Source organism: Pelophylax lessonae (genome assembly GCF_965119305.1).
Source record: "Pelophylax lessonae genome assembly, chromosome: 8".
Classification (NCBI taxonomy): Eukaryota; Metazoa; Chordata; class Amphibia; order Anura; family Ranidae; genus Pelophylax; species Pelophylax lessonae.
The window spans coordinates 191,424,695-191,451,140 of record NC_138775.1 but is presented as its reverse complement, the minus strand read 5'-3'; the positions used below and the strand labels follow the sequence as shown (position 1 = coordinate 191,451,140).

Sequence of the window (26,446 nt, the reverse complement as noted above, 5' to 3'; positions counted from 1 at the left end):
ATTCAGCAGAATTAAAATGTAATAATGTTGCACAAGGGAGACTCTAAGGCTGACCATACACTAGAAAATTGAATTGTACAATCTCCTTTAGATCTACCATCAGCTTTGTAATATAGGGGTCTGGATGTTTTGACAATCCATAATAAATGGATTGTTTAGGTTTGTCTCCATATTACATAGTTTTAGCAAATCTAAAAAAGATTGTGCAGGGATTGTACAATCATATTGCATCGTTTATGTCCACTTAACAGCCTGTACAGTCAAAGAGAAAAAAATAAAATAACAAATAGTATTTAGAAATCTTTTAGGGAACTTCCATCACACAGGGTGGATTCTCTCCCTTTTAGTCTATGGGGCTGCTGTATAGTCTGCAAACTAAACAGTAAACTGGTAAGGAGATCACTATTTGCCTATTCACAAATATCACTTAGTGAATCGATGAAAGGATGTTGAATGAGTGAAGAGCTGCTGCTTTGTGTAAAAAGGCCGCAATCTGTCTCTTCTATGTGCTGAGCATTTTAAAGCTGCACTCCAGAGAAGAAAAACCTGCACCCCTGCAGTGGGTCCCTCTTCCCACTGCAAGGGTAACTGCTCGTTTTGTCAAGAAGATGATAAATAAGGTGATATTTACCTCATTCCTTGCGTCTCTGGCAGCCAACGCTCTCCTCCACTGTTCGATGCTCCATTTTGGGGGGCTTGGTATCCTCATGTGCAACAGGTCAAGCAGCAAGGGGTATAGGCTATTGGGGACTGTTCCTACAAATAGGAGGACGTTTTTGAAAGTGAAGAATAGGGCAAGTATTTCACCTTATTTATCATACCTTAGGCAAAATGAGAAATGTACCCTTGCAGTAGATGAAAGCTTTTCTTTGGCTTTAGAATACTCTTTCAGCACATGGCAGTGTCAGACCGTGGCTTTTTCACAAAAAGACAGGCTCTCGAGCAGTTAAGGGTCCTTCCTTTGATTCACTAAGTAGTATTGGCGAATAGGTAAAAAGTGGTCCGCAAACCAGTTCATTGCTTACTTTGCAGAGTACAGTAGCCTTCAAAGACTAAATGCAAATTTTACAAGTTCCCCAGTAGGGTCCAATGGGAATCATGGGAATCTTGAATTTAACAGGGACTTATGGAGAAAGAAACAACCATTTGTAAGGTAAGCGACCTAAAAAGGATTTGTAATTACCATGTATTTTTTTATTTTCTTTTATATATATGTTCCTGGGCATCTGTTCAGACTTCCTTGTTCAAATACATCTAACATAGAGGGAGGGGGACACATTGCAAAGATAAAGGGTTTTTTTCCCCCCAAGTTCAGCTCTAAAATGGTTCTAAAGTCAGGCTCACCTGCCCCTGTCTATCCATTAGCTTGCATGTGCTCCCACTGTGGAGATTCTTTAAAATTCATTAGAGTTAGGACTGCAGGTAACAGGGAGCCTTGACGTGGCCCTGCAGCTTTCACATGCGTTTGCAAATGTGTGCTAACTAAACCCCTGTATTGACGCAAACTGTTAGACAGGCCAATTTGGTTGGTAAGCAGACTGGTTGGCAAATTGAACTGGGAATTTTATCTTTGTTTGTTTCATGTGCGTTGCCCTTCCATGTGTTCTTTGCTATGAAGGCCAGTTATAGGTGGGGGCAGAGGCCATTTTCTTTGTTGTATATGTGTACTGGTGAGTGGACATACTGGGTGCCTTTGCTGTAATACTATCAGCTGGGCTTCCATTATGCCCCCAATTACCTTTCAGGAGGGATGGGCCACCTCCAGGCTCACCTGCCCCCTATCTATCCATTAGCTTGCATGTGCTCCCACTGTGGAGACTCTTCAAAATTCATTAGAGTTAGGACTGCAGGTAACAGGGAGCCTTGACGTGGCCCTGCAGCTTTCACATGCGTTTGCAAATGTGTGCTAACTAAACCCCTGTATTGACGCAAACTGTTAGACAGGCCAATTTGGTTGGTAAGCAGACTGGTTGGCAAATTGAACTGGGAATTTTATCTTTGTTTGTTTCATGTGCGTTGCCCTTCCATGTGTTCTTTGCTATGAAGGCCAGTTATAGGTGGGGGCAGAGGCCATTTTCTTTGTTGTATATGTGTACTGGTGAGTGGACATACTGGGTGCCTTTGCTGTAATACTATCAGCTGGGCTTCCATTATGCCCCCAATTACCTTTCAGGAGGGATGGGCCACCTCCAGGCTCACCTGCCCCCTATCTATCCATTAGCTTGCATGTGCTCCCACTGTGGAGACTCTTCAAAATTCATTAGAGTTAGGACTGCAGGTAACAGGGAGCCTTGACGTGGCCCTGCAGCTTTCACATGCGTTTGCAAATGTGTGCTAACTAAACCCCTGTATTGACGCAAACTGTTAGACAGGCCAATTTGGTTGGTAAGCAGACTGGTTGGCAAATTGAACTGGGAATTTTATCTTTGTTTGTTTCATGTGCGTTGCCCTTCCATGTGTTCTTTGCTATGAAGGCCAGTTATAGGTGGGGGCAGAGGCCATTTTCTTTAAAGTCATAAAATGTTAAATGTTAATGCATTCCCTGCATTAAGGTAAAAAAAATGTCACAGTAAATACCCCTCAATACTTACTTATCGAGTCCTCACTTGATTCAGCGTGTTGCTTGTCTGTGGCAGCTCTCTCCTTTCTTCCTGCATTAAAATGACAGAGAGGCAGCAGCAGGCAAAGAGAAATTGGCCCACGGGACTTTGTGTGAGGTGGGTGCTAGTGGCTGGAAATCAAAGGAATGCACAGTGGATGTAAAAAACAATGCATAATTTTATTGCATAATATAAATACAAGTAATAGCATGTACGCAAATAGCACATGATATAGCTCAATGCTACAGTATAAGGGTATACAACATACACAGTATTACATCACATGTAGGCAAACATCTTGGTGTAACCGCTTGACTTTCATAGTAACCTAAGTAGTATATATAAGAGGATTCCATATTGATACAGTAAATAACATAACGAACTGACGCGTTTCGGGAGCAGTATCTCCCTTCTTCAGAGATCAGTAAATATCTCAGTATATCTGCAGAAAAAATGTATTGGGTTGAAATAGAGGATAAAAAATGCTGAAAAAATGAAGTAAAAAGAAATTCGATGAAATAATAAAGGCTCAAAGGAGTATGAAATTACTCACAGCAATACAAAAAACTCAATGGAGAGACTGGACTCCTGTGCGAGGGCGGTGGACCATGTCTGACCCGGGAGCTGAAGGGTCCCGAAGGGATGGCAACAAGAGAAGGGGGGGTCCATGGTAGGTGGGTGGTGAATGTGAAGTAAGGAAATGCACCTTCCACATCTGTTGTATATATAAATTAAAATAAGAGTATAACATGGTATTGCCAATGTTAATGGACATATATAGATCTGAATTGGATAAGAAGGGCTCGTGTGGTGCCAGTGAAGATCACCCAATTGAAGGAGAGGAGTGAGTGAAAGGGAAGTAACAAGGTGACTGAAGCATCAGGTAGCTTAGTGAAATAGAAAAGGATGATCGATGGTGGTGTAACAGGGCAAATTGCCGTAGATGTGAAGAATGACCATGGTGAAAAGATAGAGGGAAGGAAAGTGATTTAATTATGCATTGTTTTTTACATCCACTGTGCATTCCTTTGATTTCCAGCCACTAGCACCCACCTCACACAAAGTCCCGTGGGCCAATTTCTCTTTGTCTAAATGTATTTTGGGATGGAGGCGTGCTTGGGTGAGAACCAGAACATTGTCCTTTGCTGCATATGTATTAGGGTGGAAGACACCCGCTAATGCCCCCCTTAATGTTCTGATTCTCTTCCTGGATGTTTTTCAAGCTTGGTGTTTTTCTTTTGACATTTTGACATTTTTACTTTTTTCCTTATTTTTCAATTATTTTTCATCAATCATATGACCAATTTACTCATTACAATTTCCCCTTTATGATCCCACACGGGGATTTACATTCTCTAATGGGTCATTGGGCTCCCGTATGCTGGAGTGGTGGCAGTTCTGATTCCGGGAGCTGCGATGTATTAAGAGGGAGGCTCTGCCCCCTTGCTCTCCCCGCCCCTCCCCTTCCGGGACGAGCGGGTCCACCTTTACATCGGCGTCATGCCGCACCTATGACGTTGCGCGCCAGTGTCCTCACTGACGTCACCGCGCCATAGCGTGCTTTTACATCTGCGGTCGGAGAAGGTCCGCCTTCAGCGTTCTTCTCCCTCACGTGGTTAGTGATGCCCCGGCCTCCTGACCCGCCATTACCCGCTGCATGACGCTAGGGTCCTAGGCTGGTGGCTAGCTTTTGGGACAACATGGTAGGTTGGACAGTCTCTCACTTATCTTGTTCCCTCACTTCTTCATTCTCTTTTGGCATCTATTTTCCTGGGACATCACTTTCCTTCCCTCTATCTTTTCACCATGGTCATTCTTCACATCTACGGCAATTTGCCCTGTTACACCACCATTGATCATCCTTTTCTATTTCACTAAGCTACCTGATGCTTCAGTCACCTTGTTACTTCCCTTTCACTCACTCCTCTCCTTCAATTGGGTGATCTTCACTGGCACCACACGAGCCCTTCTTATCCAATTCAGATCTATATATGTCCATTAACATTGGCAATACCATGTTATACTCTTATTTTAATTTATATATACAACAGATGTGGAAGGTGCATTTCCTTACTTCACATTCACCACCCACCTACCATGGACCCCCCCTTCTCTGGTTGCCATCCCTTCGGGACCCTTCAGCTCCCGGGTCAGACATGGTCCACCGCCCTCGCACGGGAGTCCAGTCTCTCCATTGAGTTTTTTGTATTGCTGTGAGTAATTTCATACTCCTTTGAGCCTTTATTATTTCATCGAATTTCTTTTTACTTCATTTTTTCAGCATTTTTTATCCTCTATTTCAACCCAATACATTTTTTCTGCAGATATACTGAGATATTTACTGATCTCTGAAGAAGGGAGATACTGCTCCCGAAACGCGTCAGTTCGTTATGTTATTTACTGTATCAATATGGAATCCTCTTATATATACTACTTAGGTTACTATGAAAGTCAAGCGGTTACACCAAGATGTTTCCCTACATGTGATGTAATACTGTGTATGTTGTATACCCTTATACTGTAGCATTGAGCTATATCATGTGCTATTTGAGTACATGCTATTACTTGTATTTATATTATGCAATAAAATTATGCATTGTTTTTTACATCCACTGTGCATTCCTTTGATTTCCAGCCACTAGCACCCACCTCACACAAAGTCCCGTGGGCCAATTCCTCTTTGTCTATATGTATTTTGGGATGGAGGCATGCTTGGGTGAGAACCAGAACATTGTCCTTTGCTGAGAGGCAGCAGCAGGAGCCAATGGCTCCTGCTGCTGTCAATCAAATCCTGTGAGCAGAGAGTTGGGGGCGGGACCAAGCTGTGCTGTGTGTGTCTATGGAGCAAGCCCACACTTCTACCCTATAGCAAGTGCCTTGTTATGGGGGCAGAAACAGAAAAGGAGGAGTGGAGAGTGCTGATGGGGGGACCTGAGAAGAGGAGGGTTGGGGCCACTCTCTGCAATACCATTGAAACTGGGGCCTTAGATTGTAAGCTCCTTGAGGGCAGTGATGGATGTGAATGCACAATTTGTAAGGCTGGCCATAGATGGAGCGATTTTCTTTCCTGCAACCATGGGTTGTAGGAAACAAAATCACTCAACTCCCCCATCAACACAGTCAGTGTGGATGGAGGAATCCCTCCCGTGGAGCCATTGGGGTTTATTTACTAAAGCTGGAGAGTGCAAAATCAGGCTTACTTCTGCATGGTTACCTTCCTGGTTTTATTACCAAAGCTAAATTGAACAAGCTGAGCCTAGAAGCTGGTTTCTATGCAGAAGTGAACATGATTTTACGCTCTCCAGCTTTAGTAAATAAACCCCACTGTGTTCTCCTGGTGTGGGTACAGGGGAAGTCATCCCCGCTGGGAGAACGCAGTGATTATTGCTAGAGACTATAACAGCCGCTGGTTGTTATCGGTTGTTAATCGATCAATCAACTTGGGTAATTTAGTCTGCCTATGCATGGTTCGAAGCTTAAAGCACTGTGTCAGCACCTATAAGGGCTCTTTCACACGGCCGCTCCGTATGTCCGCAAATCATCCTATTTTTTTGCGGATGATTTGCGGACATAATGTAAGTCTATGGCATTGCGGATGTCAGCGGAATACTATCCGCTGACATCCGATTTTCCTCCTTTCAGTTCTGTTCCGTTTTTTGGAACGGAACAGAACCCTATTTTTCCTCCGTTCAAAAAACGGAAAGGAAGGAAAATCGGATGTCAGCGGTGTCATCCGCTGACATCCGCAATGCCCATAGACTTACATTATGTCCGCATATTATCCGCAAACGGATGGGATGATATGCGGACATACGGAGCGGATGACACAAATGTCGTCCGCTCCGTGAAAAAAAAAAAAAAAAAGTGCAGCAGCGGAGCTTTCACACGGAGCGGCCGTGTGAAAGAGCCCTAACAAAATAAAATAAATATATCAATAAATAAAATAAAATAAATAGATATTGTCCATTTCTTTGCACTGAAGCTGAGCTGTGTGCATAGAAATGTATAAAATGTAATTTAGACAATTCAATAAAGTTGGAAGAGAAAACAAAGTATAAAGTGGTCGGAATGAGCATCGAACTGCCCCTTGCCAGTAACCATGCGTTTAACCACACAGGCTAGTGTGAGGGAGCCCGTAAGAGAAAAAAAGCATGGACACCGAGACCCAAAGCTGAGTGCTATTTACTGACTAGACTCACGTCACCCTATGCTGCTGAGTACTGTGGTGTCGGGTTACCCTTTAAATGTTTATGTCCATCTAGCTATATTCTGCTCTGAGATGTATTTCACAATCACATCAGCCAGCTTGTGTCCCGTCGACATTTCACAGTGGAGGAAGAAAAAAAACGAAGTGTTGTACAGAGTCTGTACCTGACACCCCCATCCGTCACTGAAAGGTTTATTCTCATCAACAAGCAGCTTTGAGAAATCACAAGACTCAGACTGGGAAAATATGTGGCTTTGGAAATAAACTAACAGGTTTAGGAACATTCTGCACTTGTTACTTATAGAATGCCAAAAATGTTCATATAAATAGCTGCCACTTGTAAACAACAGGCCAAGTCAGTGGTCAGTGTTAGGGAGGAATGGTATGTGTGGTTATTATCAGTGAGGGTCTGTCTTTTCAAATCTAAAATCACCTTCTAAGGATTACCACCTGTTTAGGGTTATCCAGGTCACATTCTCAATGTCTAAAGATGATTCAGTCTTGAATTCTAGAAAAAAATACTAGAGTTCTGGAGTACATTTTAGGGGCCATGGGTAGTGACCCAGCCTCTATATACACTATATTACCAGTATAAAGTAAAGTATTGGAACACCTGCCTTAACACGCACATGAATTTTAATTGGCATACCAGTCTTAGGCCGTAGGGTTCAATAATTAGTTATTAGCCCACCCTTTGCAGCTATACAGCTTTAACTCTTCTGGGAAGGCTTTTCACAAGGTTTAGGCCCCTTTCACACAGGCGGACCGTTCAGATCCGCCTGTTCGTTTTTTTTGGCGGATCTGAACGGTCCCCCCATGCATTCCTATGGGGTATCAGATGTCCGCGGAGGCATGTCCGCTGACATCCGACCCGATCCATCAAATCTGGACGGATGGAAACCCTATTTTCCATCCGTCCAGCGGATCGGATCGAATGAGAACGGACCGACGGTCACATCCGATTTCCCCCATAGATATGCATGGGGAACTGAGAGCTCTGTCTCCGCAAACAGCGCGGAGACACAGCTGTCATCCTCCTGCTCAGCGGGGGATCGGCGGCTCGATATCCCGATGAGTAAAATGGAATCCGTCCGATGGACGGATAGTGTGAAAGGTCAAGTACTGATGTTGGTCGCAAAGACCTGGCTCGCAGTCTCCACTCTAATTCATCCCAAACGTGTTCTATTGGGTTGAGGTCAGGACCCTCCACACCAAACTCGCTCATCCATGTCTTTATGGACCTTGCTTTGTACACTGGTCCAAACTATTTGGTGGGATGGGGGGAGATTATGGAGTGGGGTTATTTTTCAGTGGTTGGGCTTAGCCCCTTAGTTCCAGTGAGGGGAACTCTTGGGGCGTTAGAATACCAAGACATTTTGGCCAATTTCATGCTCCCAACTTTGTGGGAACAGTTTGGGGGTCGGCCCTTCCTGTTCCAATATGACTGCACACCAGTGCACAAACAAGGTTCCTAAAGACATGGATGAGCGAGTTTGGGGTGGAGCAATTCAGACAGCACTAAACTAAAGCATTAGCATGACAGCCGTGGAACTAGCATTCTCAAATGGAGAGGTCAGTCTCCATAATTCTCTCATGTTGGAATGATAACCCTTATATATAGTTTAAAGAAAAAACAAATATTCATGACATCTCGGCAATGCATGTACGCTTCCCCAAGGTTTTTCTCTTTAAAAATGCTGCATGTACACTCAACTCCCTGTTCATGTTGGCCAGAAAGTCAGTGTGCTCCTAATTTCTTGTTTGAGCTGACAACTCTGCCTCCTGTTACACTGATATCCTAAACAGCATTTACACAACATAAGGGGAGTGTTTTTTAGTCGAGTGGGGGAGAACTACACTACTTGAGATTTCAGTGCAGCAGAGTTGTTAGCCCAAATAGGAAGTGAGAGCTCACTGGAAACAGGAAGGAGCTCAAACAAATCTATAAACAGCTCTAAAAACATGCCATCTATTGGAGAAACTGTTTGTGAAGCTGAAACACTGAATAAAACAATTAAGAAAAAAGATTTTCAAAAGCTTTAAGAGACAGCATATCTATAACAAAAGAAATCTGCAGCAGCATGAAAGTTAGCCTATTACTGTTTGACATCTTTGGAAACAAGATCACGTAATTACTCCTACTTTATATCCATATAAACATACATACAAGAGCAAAAACCTTATAAATGTCAATAGTAATTCAGCTTACTGAAGACAAATAGAAAAATGTAGATTGGACACTTTACATTCCTGTTAATGGAAGTTTTTTTTATATATATATATATATATATATATATATATATATATATATTTATTTATCTTTATTATATTTATTATATAATATATAATATATATATATTTTTCTATATAGTCTCTATATCACATATTGTAAAAATATCTCCAACTTTGCTGCTTGAAGCATTAAAAGTTTTTTTTACGATTAAATGGTAAAATCACATATTCATCTCCACATTGACTTTTATTTGATTATAGCCTATTCCCTTTAATCTGAATAATATTGAAGTTTGTAAACTTACTTTGTGAAGATACATATACATTTATCTCCTTGAATTCTATGACACAACCCTTTCTCCCTCCAGCGTCTGCTCCCTCTACTTTGGGCCCCTGCCTTGTTCCATATGCTTTCTACTTTGGGACTTTGGAAACATTTTTACTGGCTTGATTTCCCCCCATTTGCCATTATTACAGTTGCTCCACTGCCCTCTGTTCCCTTTGGCCTGGAGAATCCAACACAATTTCTTTGGTAGTCTGAACATTGTTTCACAAATGTTTACTCTCTTCTTACACCTACCCGGATTCTGACCTTCTAAACTCTTTAATCTTCTCATGAGCTACCTTTGTGTGAGCATTATCGCTACCTACAACCTTGTCACTTTGTTCCCAGTCTAATTCACTCCCAATCCACTCTATATAGCCGGACGTCCTTTGAAAGTCTTTGTTGCTCACGCCCCCATTTGCAGGATCTAATTTCCCTGACTAAACAACCTCCTTTGTAACAGTAGAGGGAACAATGGGAAAGTGAACTGGGGATAGAGTTGGATCCGTAGGACTGACAGATCACAACTTTGGCTGTATCCAAATGCTCGAAAAATGTTCTCATCCTTAAGAATGCGTAAAAAGTGTTAATTTGCTGGTAATACACGTTGGCTCAACTACCTCAAATTGATCCTAATTACCCCTCAACTTGCTTCCAGGGCTGTACCCAGCCAGGAACCAAGGCACATATTTGGTGGTACTGTCCACGAGTAAGCAGATTATGGATTCAGGTCTATGCTTTGATTTGTACATTATTACACTCCAAACTTAAGAAAAACCCTTTTGAGGCTCTTCTTTTAAGCCCATAGATAATCCCTTTTGTGCTGAATGGCAGCTTGCTACTCACTTATTTACAGTGACCAAGCTTACTATCTCTGGGGCATGGAAATCTCTGGTCTTTATCTCTAAGGCAGGGAAACATCGTAGGAGAAATATTCCGGTTAACCTTGGATTTCACATTCTCATTCTTCGCGTTTTGACTGTCAATTGCTAGAAATCTGATATTTCCCCCTGGGATACCTTTGCTGTTCCTTTTTTCTGTTTTCTTCCTCTCTTTTATTTCTTCTTCTCATTTCATTTCTCCCTTTTCTTTGTTCTTCTCTGTACTGTTTATTATACATACTGTATTGGTTCTTTGTGGATGGTCTTCCATGGCCTTTTCTTTTCTCCTGTTTTGGATTGGGGGAATAGAGCAAGTCTACCTTTGATAACTACTTTATGTTTTATACATAAAACATGTACAAGGCAGTAACTCCCCCTCGTTAACAGTTACTGCTTTGTACGTGTTTTATGTAGGTGACCACTGTGTATGCATTTTGCACTACATTTTGGAATATTGCCCATCCAAAGCACGCCTCATTTCATTCCTTTGCCTAAATGCTACCTGCGCATTTTCATGCTTTTCTTTGGATGCATGTAGCATCTTTGTATTATTTTTGGTATTCATTAATAAAACCTTTTGTAAAAGTATTTTATGACACGTATTCACTATGTCCTGTGTATATGCACTGTTCTGTCACAGAATTTGCAGAGTCTGCCTTCTGAACTACAGAGGTGCGGAGAAGAGGAGTATCAGAAGGGGGGGGGGGGGGTCAGTACTGGAATCACTGTTTGCAAGCAGCAAGGTACCATGGGATAAATAGTCCTTGAAAATGAAAAATAAACAGCAAAGGGGAAGCTGCAAAGCAAGAAATAATCCAGGAAGACATGGAAGGAGATGGCCAGCAGACAGACAGAACTCACATGAAAGGTGTCTTTTCAAGTAAGCTTATATTGGATTGTCAAACATAAATATTGTTACTACAATGCTGATGTTACAAAATGAGAATGTATTCTGTGACCATAGGATGGGTAAAGACACAAGTGGCTTTCAAAACAAACTTGGGCAATAGGATTGTTTCAATCCCCCTTTCTCATCAGCATGGGAGCACAAAAAAATACCTTGTACTTCTAGGTATGAAGACTCACTCCATGTGAGAGCTTTGGGTTTAATTACCAGTGTTGTCCCATGGGGAATGTCCATAGTCCTAGCACAGCGGGTGCATCTAATCCAGCCTTTATCAGCAAGCGTCCTGAAGAACACTAGTGTTCTTCCAGGGGTTGTTAGGAGTTCCTTAAAAAATGAGAAGTTTCTACCTCTCAGATAAGGTACCATTGATACCAATTATCTTTTTATCTGTATGGGAGCATTCTTCCCACTGATTCCCAATGTTAGGAAGTCCTTTCTCCACTGACCTAAGGGACCCTTCTCAATTGACAACCAATCTAAAAGCCATGTCACTCCTCACCAATGTAAATGGGCACTTTACTGACCATCAATGAAAGGGGGCAGTTTTTAACTGCCCATCAGTGTAAAAGAGCACTTTTTCACTGACAATGTAAGGGGGTACTCTTCCCCTGTGTTGAGATCTTATAAGATCCCAGATAGCAAGAATAACTTGCCAAAAATGTATGGCAGTGTTGAGCTGTAAGTATTGTTAACTTGCTGCGCATTTTCACTGTCAATTTGTACACTTGCAGAGCATTTGAAGCACAGGTTCTAGTTGACACGTTTCAAATTTGTAGAAAAGTAGCTTGCAAGTCTTTAGCAAGAGCTCTGCAAGTCACAGTGACCCCTGTAGTGGGACGGCTATTGCACCACATAACTGAACCAGAACTTGCAGCAGACTTGCAGAATGTTTGCAAAGAATGTTGATCTGGAGTCATGCAATGCGGACTTGCTGCAATTGTGCAACAAACTTGTGAAGCCTGGCAAGTCTAGCAATAGCTTAGCAAGTCATTTTCAAACTTGCAGCTCAGTTGCTTGCTATCTGGGATCTTTGAGACTGAAATACTTCATAGCACAAGCAGCTAGAGAGGCCAGCGATGGCTTTTTATAAAGCTCTTGCTGTTCAATAAGAATATGTAAATACTTTGATGTCAATAGCCTGGGTACACATGCACTTAATTTATATTACATCATGAGCAGTACAGAGTCCCTCTTCTGAGTCATTTAGCCATTTCTGTTTTGGCACTTTTGATTTGCCACCAGCTGCAGGTGACAAATAAAATGGTCATTGTTGCAATATTTCATATACTCCCTTTCCATTCCCCCAAGCTGGCATGCAAAATGCTAAGGAGGAACCTAAAAGGAAAGTTAAGGGTCCCAGGGAATGACATCATTGGCATTAAGATATATCACCCTCCAGAGTGAACGTTTCAGTAATTGAAATTGGGAACGCCCATCATACTGAAAGATGGTGTTCTAAAAATATCAGAATTCTGACAACAAGGAGAGTGTGAAGCTAGATTATCTAGTTTACAGTTATACAGGTTATGCCTGGATGAAACAGAAGAACTGTGAAGATGGAATGTTCCCAGCATGCAGTTCACAGTGAGAATTTCCATTTTGATATGAAGTTTTCATGGGTCAGAAATTTTAAATTGTATCTTTTCTGGTGGGTGACCCGGGTAGTTTGCTGAGAACCTAGCAGTGCCAAGTTTAAAAACTGTTATAAAGTGATCCAGATATTATTCTTCTTCTTCAATAAGTCTTGGTTTAAAGTGTATCTAAGCCCGAGTCGAAAACAAATATATATATATATATATATATATATATATTACAGCAACCAGTATGAGGAAACATTTTTCAGATATAAAGTTTTTTACCTTATTTCAAATACCTACAGATGGAAAATATTAAAACAAACACTGGAATATACTTATGCAGGACCCTATATGTTGTGCTACCTTACTGGATAGGCCTAAATGTGTTTACAGCATTGGAAATAAGATTGTTTCTAGTAAGTTATGTAGGAGCTGCCGATTTTAACTGGTTCTTCCCCAAACAGTGCAAAGGCTACCAATCACAAAGGCGACAGTCCATTTACTCTGGCTCCATTAAACAGTTTAGGGGAGGTTTTTTGAAGATTTATTGCTTGTGGAACTTGTAACTAGAGAGGGGTTGGAGTGGTATGGTATACTCTGAAAAGCTAACTTGTACCAAGAGGACTCATTTTACTAGGTGAAACTTCTTTGAACAGTCTTTAAGCCAGAAACAAAGGGGAAGGCCAGAACTGAGACTCTGTAAGAGCTGTCTCAGAGAAAGCTACTGCTGGCACCCCAAGAATAGAACAGCACACAGTCACTTGGATCCTGAGCTGAGGTCAGAACCCACCCAGGGCAGCTACACGACTTCCAGACTCCACCAGGCACCCTTCAGTGAGTTCACCAGACCAGATGCTTTGGTGAAACGACTTAATTAGCTCCAAATGTAATTAGGAATTGGCCCTGCAGCTCTGCTTTAGATGAGACCTCGCTGAACATCAGCAGATTCCATCAGAACTGCCTCAAAAATGCAGCAGCCCCTGAGCCTGGGAACTTCTCCAGCACGACAAGAACAGGGCTGCTCCAGACCCCAGACTATATATATTCCACCCAGCCACCTAATGGGTACACCTCCCCTGGGATTGGCTGCAGAACAATAAATACTTAAGCTGCATATCTCTCCCAGTCCTCTATGTTCTGGAAGCCTCCAGAATGCAGGGGGAAGCATTCAAACCTGCAGCCTGTGAAATCTAGAACAGCCCAGCGAAATCAATAGCTACTCCAATTACTACAGAGGAGCCAAAAAGAACTAAATACACCTATCATCCTAGCAACCTACCTAGGAGGGTGCTACAGTTTAAAACCAATAATAACAAAAAATTTACCAACTATCCCCTCCCCACATTTTGTAATCTTGTTGGTATGTATCAATGGAGGAACTGCTTTATGTGACAATTTGAGCAACGTGGCAAAAATAATTAGTTCGTAAAAGTGTTTTATTCCACTATCTTCACAACTGCTCATCATAATTTTTGGTCTACACCGTTTTATCCCCCTATGGCCCAAAATATGTTAGTCAGTCGTACCATTAGAAAAATACGGTGCAGATTCGGTGAACATCGAAGGCTGATAGAACTAGGAATTATAGATCATAATGTACTAGGATATTTTGCAATAAAACATGGTAAGTCCACTGAGGGACTTAGCATCGGGGTGATTGAGGCAATTACAAAATGTGGATCAGCTTGAGAAAGATTTCGGAGATACAGAGAAACCTTCTGGACCCTTACACTAGATACTTTAGCGTCAAAGGGGTTAAATGAAGAATTGGAGGTTAATACGATTCCTTGACTAAACACCATACCCTGTATGATAGAGGTAACTGTTTGTACAAGATACATTGTTATGTAGAATACCCATGGTTCTATAATAGCTGACATTTGGCCCATGTGTATGGCAGCCAGTCCAAAAGAAGCCTTCGAAGGGGCAAGACATAAAAAAGGTGTGTCGACCGGGATCCAATAGATGAGAGTGCTGATCGGGGTGTTCTTGCAGGAGGGCCGTCCCCCTGTCAGAACACATTTGTCCAGCGGGGGAGATTGCTTTACTAACATTGAATAGTTAGTACAGCGGCTCCCTCTAGACCTACAGTTTTTTTTTTCATTCAGCTGGCTGGGTTGAACGGAAAAAAAAATTAGGTGTGTGTACAAGACTTTATGTTGTCTCCAGATACTTTTTTGCAATGCTTGCTGACCCCTGCATTAGGACTGGTCTGGCCCTTCTGTACAACCTGCCTATACAAATCCCAGTACTAACCGCTGGGCTGGCTTGAAGAATAGCTGTTACCTTAAAACTAGCTGTCTGACCCCACTTATTGCCATGAGTTCTGGGAGCGGCCAAAAATGCCTAGATTTGACAGTCAACATAGCGGGCCTAGCGAGCCTAACAGGATCCCAGAAGCTATCTCCTTTCTTGTGCTGCAGGCTACCTCTGGCTGCTATTACATTATTGCTCTGTAGAGGTCACTTATGGTGGAAACTGGCTTCTTTAGTGTAAGTGTGCTATTGTTTTCATTCCAATAAATGTACTCACCTTTTTAACCTGTGATCCTGTGCCCTTGTCTATTCTGTTTCAACTTTGGATCTCCCCATATCAGGGAGAAGAGCTGAAGGATCAGACACACCTAACTGTATGTCACCAATTAACTCTCATTAAGTCTTATAAGTGATCTAGGTCATGTAACTAACCTTTTTATATGTGCTGCAATCATTATTTTCAAAATCAATGATAGCCTGAGTGACACAGTAACTATACAGGTCTTCCTGCACATGCCCGTGTTTACATCTGTACCGCATTAAACACAGAGCTCTAGATGCAGATCATCTGCGTGCTTTGTCTCTCAGGCTATCATTGGTTTTGAGAGGCTGGCAGCATGCGGTTGTATGGAACCTGTCCTGGATGTATAAACATGACCCTCTGCATAGAGGTATGGTTCTATGCACCCATGTGAATGAGGTCTTATTTTCACCTGGTGATCCTGCCAGTAACACGTTTCCTGTCTTCTGTTGACAACTCTCATTTACAGTACTGTACTGTGTCCATGGAGGAGTAGCATTGTCTTCTTTGGACCAGAAGTGTGTTTGGTCCACAAAACACTTCCCCCTTCCTCATCTTCAGAGTTACACAATGCAGGACTTATTACAAAGCAGAATGCACAGGACATAGAAGAGCACTGGAATTTTGGCAGAATAAACAAGTATTTTTTGCACTTATCAAACAGATGATACAAATGGATAAATAGATGATAAATTGTATATTTACCAGACCAAGAGCAAGTAAATAAGTTAAAAATTTTGGGTTTACATATACTTCCAAGTGTTACATTTTAATCTGCATACACTTAATATAAAGATTTGAGGGCCCATTAATATTTCTGCGTTAGGTTACCTGCATTGTGTCATTCATTTTGAATAGTCTTGTGTTGTATAACATTTTGAATAGTGTGGCCATTCATTTTGAATAGCATTCGAATGAAGGAAGAGATAAATGTGAGGCGTAGGTTATTGGTCAAGGAGTGAGGAGGATACTTTCTTCACAATTGTTTTGGAAGCTTAATGTCCAACAGTTACCAGGGATTGATTTTCTCAATGTTGAAAATTACCTTTTCTTGGAAATCCCAAGAAAGGTGTATGTACAATTCAAAAAGTATTTTTAAACCGTTTGAATAAATACACAATGATAAAACTGCAAAGTGCTGTAGTCACCCAAGGCCACATTGATAGTAAATAGTGTAAGTACAGCCTGGCAGTATTCGACTCTACTTGAAAATCAGTTTGACAGCTATAAAGTGATCTACTAAAATATGTATTGGAAAACAAATTATATACAGGCTTTGCAGTATGCTCTTTTTCAGGATCGCCAGATAGTTGTGTCTAGTGTTTGAATGTCTGAAGTCTTGTGTAGACCAGATATATAAATATCAGAGGCTTCTGGGAAATGTCACCCATTTACATCACCTCCATAGATTCCAGACCACTTCTCTTACTATATTAGTTGTAGACATATATGGCCTTCACTGAATACTTACTGAATAACAGAAAAGCAAAACAGCTGCCAACTCCCCCTTTCAGGGGCAGTCCAACGTTTTTGAACTGTTTTTGAACATGCTTGTTTCTGAATCAGGCCTGATTATTGGACTTGGCATAGTAAAAATGTATGCGTGTGTGTATATGAATGAAATGAACACTTTGAAAACACATCAGATCTCAATAGGGAAAAATATCATGCTGAATATCTATATTGATATGGACTGGTAGGAAGGAAAGAATACCACATCATTTGATGGAAATGATAATGATCAACCTACAGAGGGCTGAATTCAAAGACACCCCGAGTGAAAAAATGATACAGCAGCAGGCTGGTCTATTTTGCTGAAATTTCATTGCAGCAACTCAAAATGGTATTCAGTAGTTTGTATAGTCCCAACGTGCTTGTATGCATGCCTGACAACGTCGGGGCATGCTCCTAATGAGACGACAGATGGTGTCCTGGGGTGTTTACTCCTAGATCTGGACCAGGGCATCACTGAGCTCTTAAACAAACTGAGGTGCAACCTGGCCACATTGGATGGACCAAAAAAATGTCCCAGAGGTTTTCAATTGGATTTAGGTAAGGAGAGCGTGGGGGCCATTTAATGGTATAATTTCCTTCATCCTCCAGGAACTGGCTGCATACTCTCGTCACATGAGGCTGGGCATTGTTCTGCACCAGGAGGAGCCCAGGACCCACTGAACCAGTTTAGGGTCTGACAATGGGTCCACGGATTTCATCCCATTACCTAATGACGGTCAGGGTGCCATTGTCTAGCCTGTAGAGGTCTGTGCATTCCCTCCATGGATCATGGATATGCCTCCCCAGACCATCACTGACCCAAAACCAAACCGGTCATGCTGAACAATGTTACAGGCAGCATAACGTTCTCCGCAGCTTCTCCAGAGCCTTTCACATCTGTCACATGTGCTCATGGTGAACCTGCTCTCATCCGTAAAAAGCACAGGGTGCCAGTGGCGGACCTGCCATTTCTGGTGTTCGATGGCAAATGCCAATCCAGCTCCACAGTGCCGGGCAGTGAGCACAGGGCACACTAGAGGATGTTGGACCCTTAGGCCACCCTCAAAGTCTGTTTTTGATTTTTTGGTCAGAGACATTCACACCAGTGGCCTGCTAGAGGTCATTTTGTAGGGCTCTGGCAGTGCTCATTCTGTTCCTCCTTACACAAAGGAGCAGATACCGGTCCTGCTGATGGGTTAAGGACCTTCTACTTCTCTGTCCAGCTCTCCTAGTGTAACTGTCTGTCTCCTGGAATCTCCTCCATGCTCTTGAGACTGTGCTGGGAGACCCAGAAATCCTGGCAATGGCACGTATTCATGTGCGATCCTAGAGGAAGTGGACTGCCTGTGCAACCTCTATAGCAGGGATCCTCAAACTACGGCCCTCCAGCTGTTGCGGGAACTACACTTCCCATAAGGCATTGTAAAACTCTGACATTCACAGACATGACTAGGCATGATGGGAATTGTAGTTCCTGAACAACTGGAGGGCCATCGTTTGGAGACCCCTGCTCTATAGGGTCCAGGTAAAAAAAGGGGGGGGAAAAAAAGGTCAGTGGCCTTCATCTGTAAAACCATTCCTGTTTTGGAGGTGATCTCATAGTTGCCCATCTAGTGCAACTGTTGATAACTTCATTAACACCAAAGCAGCTGAAACTGATTAACAACCCCCTCTGTTATTTAAGTGACAAGATCAATATCCCACCTTTACCTGACTTGATGCTATACACACTAACCAAGATAAAGTTTGTGTCAACCAATCGAGCAGGCTGCAAACACTGCTGCACATAGAATCCACTTCCATCAGGGACCAAGAGCGAATTTTTTGACAGCAGAAAATAACTTTATTCCAGGAATTTTCCTTTACATAACACAGTAAACCACAAAATTCGAATGACTGTTTTGGGCATCCCTGCCCTTCCTTAAGTTCAGGGGACACACATTTTAACCATAAGCAGTCTTAATGGGAATATTTTCATTCACTTCCTATGTGGACAAAAAGTACTGGGAAATCTTTCCAATGGAGGCATAGACAAAAGCACACACATTTTTAAGAAGACTGGGGAAGGTCATAACGTCTAAGAAGACTTTTATTGCTGCCCGTGCTTTACTGTCTTAGTGCCGGTTCACATTTCTGCGATGCAGGAACGTTGCGAATATACAGCATGTTCCCGCATCGCATCCGCACCCCTGGCAGTTCACACTGCCATATGCGATATGCTGGGGGTGACAATTAAAAGTTAACGACACCCCCAGATCAGATCGCATATCGCAGTGCGATCTAAAAGTTCGCACAGAATCGGATTGCACTAGTGTGAACCACCATGCGATCCGATTCTGCTGCGGACCAAAAAAAGGGTCCTGTGTGAGTTAGGTGCGATTGTGGTGCGAATTCAGCCATACAAACTGTATGGCTAAATTTGCACCGCACAGAGATTGCATGTCATTTTAGGAGCAGTGCACTCCAAATTACATGCGATCTCTGTGATCGCAGAAATGTGAACCGGCAATTAGGGCCGGTTCACACTGGTGCGATTGAAGACATTGCATGTGATTCGCACAGCACTTCTATGCAAATCACATGCAATGTCTTTGCAATGCGAATTCACCCATACAGATTGGATGGCTGACTTCGCATTGCATTTGGACCAAAGTCATGCAGGACTCTTTTTTTGGTCCACACCAGAATTGGATCGCATGGATGTTCACACCCACGCAAATCGATTCCTGTCCGAATTGACAGTTCACACTGCGATATGCGAACTAATCTGGGAGTATCAATAACTTTGTATTGAAACTCCCAGCAGTACTCATATGGCAGTGTGAACTGCCTGTAAATCGGGTGTGATGCGGGAACCCACAGTTGATACGCAGGGTTCCCGCATTGCATCAGTGTGAATTGGCCCTAAGTATTTTCAACTGAAGTAATGCTAATTTTTAGACTTTACCTTGGCTTTTCGAAAAAAAAACACAAAGCACTTTTTTCATGGAAAATTGATGTACTGTATAACTACAATGTATCTAAGGGCCTGTTAGGGTTAGAACACAAAAATCTGTTCTGAAAGCTCCACTGCATAACAGAGTGTAAATGGGGAACACTGTGCATAGTTAGAAGAGAATGTGTCAGACTTGGAGGGTGCCCTTTAGGATAGGCCCGCAGTGATGGTGAATCTTAGCACCCCAGATGTTTTGGAACTACCTTTCCCATGATGCTCCAATACACTGCAAAATGCATAAGCATCATGGGAAATGTAGTTCCAAAACATCTGGAGTGCCAAGGTTCGCCATCACTGGGATAGAGTATAGAAGTGAAAAGGGGTCTTCTAAAATGCTGCAATTCTCTAGCCCAGCCAGCTGGTGTTAGTCACCCTTCTCAGGTCTGTATCTGACCAGCACAGTTCCCTAAGGTAAAGCAAACCTATTATGATAGAATTTTGGTTCCTGCCATCATTGATTACGTTATTACTCTATTTTCCTGGCTGTCATTCTCATCTCCGGGTTTCACTATTTAGTGAGTCACTGGCCTGGAACAAACTAAAGCCAGTGAAGTCAGAACTCATGATCTGCATGTTTGTTTTAGGTCACTGACTCACTAAGGCAACCCTTTTTAGCCAGGGATCCATGAAACCCTAAGGCTTCTCCAAAGGTTGTTAGGGGTTCCTTGAGCATTTGCCTACTGACCTCCCATATTATGGTGCCTGCATAGTTTGGTGTCAAGGTCACTTGGCAGAGACAGTGGCATGAAAACAGAGATTTTTTTTTAGCTGTCCTTAACCACTTAAGCCCCGGAAGATTTTACCTCCTTCCTGACCAGGGCCTATTTTGCGATTCGGCACTGCGTGACTTTAACGGACAATTGCGCGGTCGTGCGACGCTGTACCTAAACTAATTTGACGTCCTTTTTTCCCCACAAACAGAGCTTTCTTTTGGTGGTATTTGATCACCTGTGCAATTTTTTGATCATGCGCTATAAACAAAAAAAGGAGCGTCAATTTTGCAAAAATAACAATATTTTTCAAATTTTTTTATATGAAATTCCCAAAAAAAAATGTAAAAATCTAAATTTTTTAACATTTTTGGCCAATTTGTTTTATGCTACATATGTTTGGTAAAAAAAAAAAAAAATCGCAAAATGCGTATTTTGATTGGTTTGCGCAAAAGTTATCGCGTTTACTAACAAAGGGAAAGATTTTTGTCATTTTTGTTGTTTTTTTTTTTTTAACGAGTAATGGCGGCGATCTGCGATTTTTTTTGCGGGACTGCGACATTGTGGCGGACAGATCAGACCCTTGACTGACATTTTTGACACTTTTGGGGTTACCAGTGACATTACTGCAGTAATCAGTGCTATACATATGCACTGTTACTGTAAAAATGACACTGGCAGTGAAGGAGTTAACTGTATTAGAGAGGGAGGGGTTAAGTGTGTCCCCAGGGGCGTGTTTCTAACTGTGATTGGCTGTGGCTACTAGTGTAAGAACAGAGATCAACGGTCCTACATAGTAGAACCGTCTGATCTCCATTCTTACACAGGGGAGACTGACAGACGGCTGTGTTTACATTAGCCGCCTGCCTTTCTCCCGCTCTAACGGACGCGCGGTAGCGGGAGCGCGCCTCCTGCAGCGCGCGCTCGCTCCCTAGAGCCTCACAGGCTAGTGACGTAGCCCTACGTCGCTTTTCCTGTGAGGGGCTGACTGCCGACGTAAATAGTCGTACGGCGGTCGGCAAGCGGTTAAGGGTGGCCATTCTGAACACCATGGTAAGGGACATTTTTCCACCGACCATCAATGTAAGGAGCATTCTTCCCACTGACCCCCAATAAATTATATTAGCAGGAGTTCCCAGAGACCCCGGTGGGGTAAAAAAAAGTTTGAGAAAAGCTACACTAAGCAGTAAAACCATAGGATGGCTTTGACAAAAATGGCAACTCACAAATTTCAGTCATGATAGTTTTACTTTAACAGTGTGTCATGATGATACTTTGTGCTACAATAACTAAAGACTTTTACTATGGTTGAAGGATTGACATTTTGTTCCTTGTATATATGTCCTGTCATAACATGTTTGGACTTGTTACAGCCATTATGAAGGGTTTTGATTTTCTTATTGGATGTTATATCTATTTTATTTTATAGGGAAAGTAACAGGAGGAGCTGGAACACAAAAAAGTTTGCGGGAACACCTACAACTCCCAGATTGGACAGGAGTTGGGAATTATGCATGGGAGATATCACTGTTAGAGAGCCCAAGACATGCAGTAGAAGGAGCCAAGGGCTGACTCAGCTTACCAAGCTCCTTCTATACCCAAAATATCACTTTTGCATTGACTAACCATTTAAATGCTATAGCAGTAGTGAAGCCCTAATAAAAGGGGGAAAAATAGACATTTTCCCCAGGCACAGGAAGCACACAAAGGCCTGATACCCTGATAATGTTCTAAATAAGATGTTTCAGTCCACTGGAAACCTAAGAAAATATGAGACCCCTTTTAATTAAAATTAAGAGTCTCATCTTTACTAATGATAATTCTAAAACCAGCCAAGTTAAACCATTTTAACCCAAGTTAAAGAGGTTGTAAACCCCCCTCTGTAAGTTGTACTGTAAATAACTCCAAAACTTGCACAGTTTAGGAGATATTTACTTTTTTTGCAGCCGATGACGTCATTGGCACATGCGATCTGGAGGAATGGCCACCCGTGCCTCACGCGCGCATGTGCAGGAGTGTAGTCATCGCGCCTCCAGCCAATCAGATGGCCGAAGGACGCTAACCAGAAAGTAGGACTGCCGAAAATGTTGGCTGTGTCACTGCTGTGCAGGCAGCAGTGCGAGGGCTTCGTTCTAAGGTAAGTATTTCATAATGAGCTAGTATGTGATGAGTACTGGCTCATTATGCCTTTGTCTTACAGGTTTTTTTTTCAGTTTTTTTGAGTTTACAACCTCTTTAAAAGTTGTAAATCAACATTTTTTTTTTCCATTTGGGATAGTGCAAGAGGGGAGGTTTATAACTGCCGCCAGATTTTTTGCGATGTGTCCCATGGGGGGAGATTTCCCTTCACTTCCAGTGACATAGCCACAGCAAGTGAGGAAATCCATCCAGAGTGAGGGTAATCCCTGGCTGTCACCAGAACTACTGTTTCAATTGACTCCCCCTCTATTTCTGTTCTGGTGACAAAGTTTGGTAATTTTTGTTTCATGTTCACTCCTGGTGATGAGAGTGACCCTTAACCACTTGCCGCCAAATCACGTACCTAGTTCAAGTGATTGCAGCTGCAGGCATCACCCTGGTACCTTTTTTGTAGGGCTGACGATCAGCAACTGGAGTGGCTAACTAGCAACTAAGTTGTTATTACAAGCCGTGGGAGGGGACCTCCAGCCGCCTTACGCTGGTCTCCCGGGCTTTCCTGTCCCACTGGGAGACCCGAGGTACTAGCCAGCATGCGGAATCAGCTTTGATCGGGGCTCCGCTATGGTAACCCAGAAGCGATGACATGGCATCACTTCCGGTTTACAAGCATCTTAACGGTGCCATTTTTGGAAATCAAAAGTATTTAAAAATAAAGATCTTGGTGTTTTGAATGCTTTCAAGTACAAAGGAGGGATTTGGAGTATTATTAACCCCAGATCCCTCCATAAAGAGTACCTGTCACAAGGATGTTTACATTATTTGTGACAGCAATAAAATGGAGAACAACAGTGTAAAAATTAAAAAAAATAAATTAATTAAAAAAAAAAAAAATTTAAAGTGCCCCTGTCCTCCGTGCTAGCGCCCAAAGGCTAACATAAGCGTCAGTCTTGCACGCATGTAAACACTGATCGTTGGTGGTATGTTGGTATCCCAGCGAATGTTGAATCATGGGCAGTAATTCTAGCACTAGACCTACTCTGTACATATAAAGTGGTAACCTGCAAAGGCTTTTAAAAAAACGTTGCTTATGGACAGTAAAATTTACGTAGTTTGTAGCCATTGTGCGGGCGTGGGCAATTTTAAAGTGTGACATGTTTGGTGTCTATTTACATCATCTTTTTTTTTTTTTCCAAACACATCATCTTTTATATTTTACAAAAAAAAAAATGGATTATGGATTGTTTTTTTTTTGCATGAAAATTTAAAAAAAAGTGTATGTTTTCTCAAAAACTGTGTTTGAAAAACCACCGTAAAAATATACCATGTGACATAAAAAATTTCAAAACCCACCAATTTTTTCTTTAGGGCCTCTGCTTTAAATATATATATATATATATAGAATGTTTGGGGGTTCCAAGTCATTTTTCTAGCAAAAAAAAAAAAAAAAAAATTTCACATGTAGACAAAAAGTGCCAGAAATGCCTGGTCTTCAAGTGGGGTAACGGAAACACAGACAGCAATAGTAAACTGACAGGTGTTCTAATTCTTCTCCAACCTATCTAAAAAAAAAAAAGTTTTGCCTTTGGTTATGAAATATACAATTTAATCCATTCAACCTACTCTAAATATACATCCAGTTGTGGGAAGCTAGCTCCATTTTGGGGGTTGCAGATGTGGTCCACGATCTCCTTTGAGTACAGCACATGGCATTGTTTTTTTTTTCTCAGTAAAAAGATGATATAGAAAAATACAGATTAAAATATCTCACTAACAGGCAGCTGATGTGGGACCGTCTGTGAGACAGTATAAAACTGCAGACAGCACAAGTAGTGCCATGTACAGCATATCAGTATTGATGCCCCATAAATTTGTGCAATACTGACTTGCAGAAGATTTTTTTATTTTTTATTTTTAATAAACATTTCCCCAATAGTAAGAAAGATCAATAAAGTAGTACTGGAGAGTCAAATCAATCCCCTGGACCACTATTTTAGCATTGCATTTGTAAGCAGAGCTCCAGAACGGTCTGTACCCATGCTGCTCCCCAAATAATAAAAATACAGAACTAAAGAAACATTCAAAATTTAGCTTTTAAAAAAATCAATATTTCTGTATTACTCTTGGGATACATAATGCACACTTCTGAAAAACATCCCTGATATTTGTAAAAAAATAGACCTCAATGATATCATTGCTCTGGGTCCAGTGCTACAATATAACTTTGGTGTTTGGACTTGAAAAAACTTGATTCTTAAAATATTTGAATCTTTAACTGTTAGAAAATTGCTGAACAATCTCCTAAATTATAGTTTTCGAATAGGATTTTTCTCAATCCTGTCTTCAGATTAAATTTATAATTTAAGGCCTACGTGACTCTGTATAAGGGTCTAGCATACACATTCTGAAGATTCAAATAAAAAAAGCAATGAATGGCAGTGAAAATAGATGGCTTACCTTATATTCTAAGAAATTACAGCATGGCGGGGACATCCACAAACAATGAAATGTGTAAAGTAGGCATTTCGTAAAAGGACAGCATTCTCCCTCGAGGTAGTTTGTTCACCACACAGCTCAGCCTTAATCAGATTTCCATAATCCCTCTCTAAACATGGAGCAGACCTATAACAGAACTTAAATTCAGCTCCTGGAATAAGAAAAAGAAAATAAGTATAATAGTATATAACGGAGAGAATTTTATGAGATGTTATCACTATAAATTCTGCCCTTCAGACAGCTTTAGGAATGTTTGGAGAACATCCATGGTAATTACTGTTGTACTACCGGTGACCCTGTTAGAATGGAGCAAGTGTCAGGACCAATTAGGATATTAAATTATGAAAGCCAATAGTCTGCAGAATCTTAAGTCGCAGGCATGTGACTTATCTGTGTGCTGCATAATTACCTAAGATATGATAAGCTCATGAAAGAGCCAGTTGTGTGCTTATCAGCCTCTCATATATAGCAAATATTTATGGAGATGGTTTCCAAATAATCAGATATTCAAAGAGATGAGGATTTACAATGAACCAATGGAGTTCAGTGGTTGTATTTTAAGGTGAAGGTCTATTTAAAAAACAAACACTTAAGAGGTTGGCCAAAAATGGTGCCTTCCCATTTAGGTGGCCAAAATGCTGCTTTCACTCTGAAAATGCCAATTTTCTGTCTGGCTATGACCTCAGTGATTTCTAAAGGGCCATACACACTATAAGATTTTCTGAAGACTTTTTCCTTCAGACTTACCAAAACCATATAATATGAGGTCAAACCTAAACACTTTCAATTTGTATGCAATCTGGCAGGCCCTTGCACTACATAGAAAAGGTAAATCTGAAGGAAATCTAACCACAAAAGTTGGATAGTGTGTATCCAGCTTTAGTCACTGGTCCAGAACAAGCATGTAGCATTTGAAGTCAGAGTGAACTCAAAATTCCTGGTCTGTATGATTGTTCTGAGTCAGTAATTCAGAAAGTATTGAAGACATTAGATTACAATGACAGGTAACTAGAATTATTTAAAAGAATCAGCTGTGGTAGTCTATACTTCCATCATTTTAGTATTCCTTTCAGCTAACAGAGGTCCTACAATTTCACAAGACTAGATCAAATTCCCCACCCCTTCTATTAACCACTAACCTAAACTAGCCGATGGCATTTATCGGCTTTCTCATGTTATTCATGGTGGACGTTTTAAATAGTTCAAATCAATTGAAGGCCGAGTTTCGATTGCTGAACTCCATGTTTTTCCGGTTCCTTCAATTGCGTCATGCCCTACACGCTCGGTTTGATGGCACCTACCCCCAATTACAGCCTTTAGATATCCTGCT

General features: G+C 41.6%; 1 protein-coding gene across 1 annotated transcript in view; it reads right to left on the bottom strand.

The window, feature by feature from the left end:
• The window catches only part of ABCA4 (ATP binding cassette subfamily A member 4), a 335,662-nt gene extending 310,475 nt beyond the window's left edge, over positions 1 to 25,187 (bottom strand). Inside the window, exon 1 of the mRNA XM_082265714.1 lies at positions 25,078 to 25,187. The gene's annotated coding sequence lies outside the window, so the exon portion shown is untranslated. The remainder of the gene's footprint in view (positions 1 to 25,077) is intronic.
• Between the last annotated feature and the right edge of the window lie 1,259 nt (positions 25,188 to 26,446).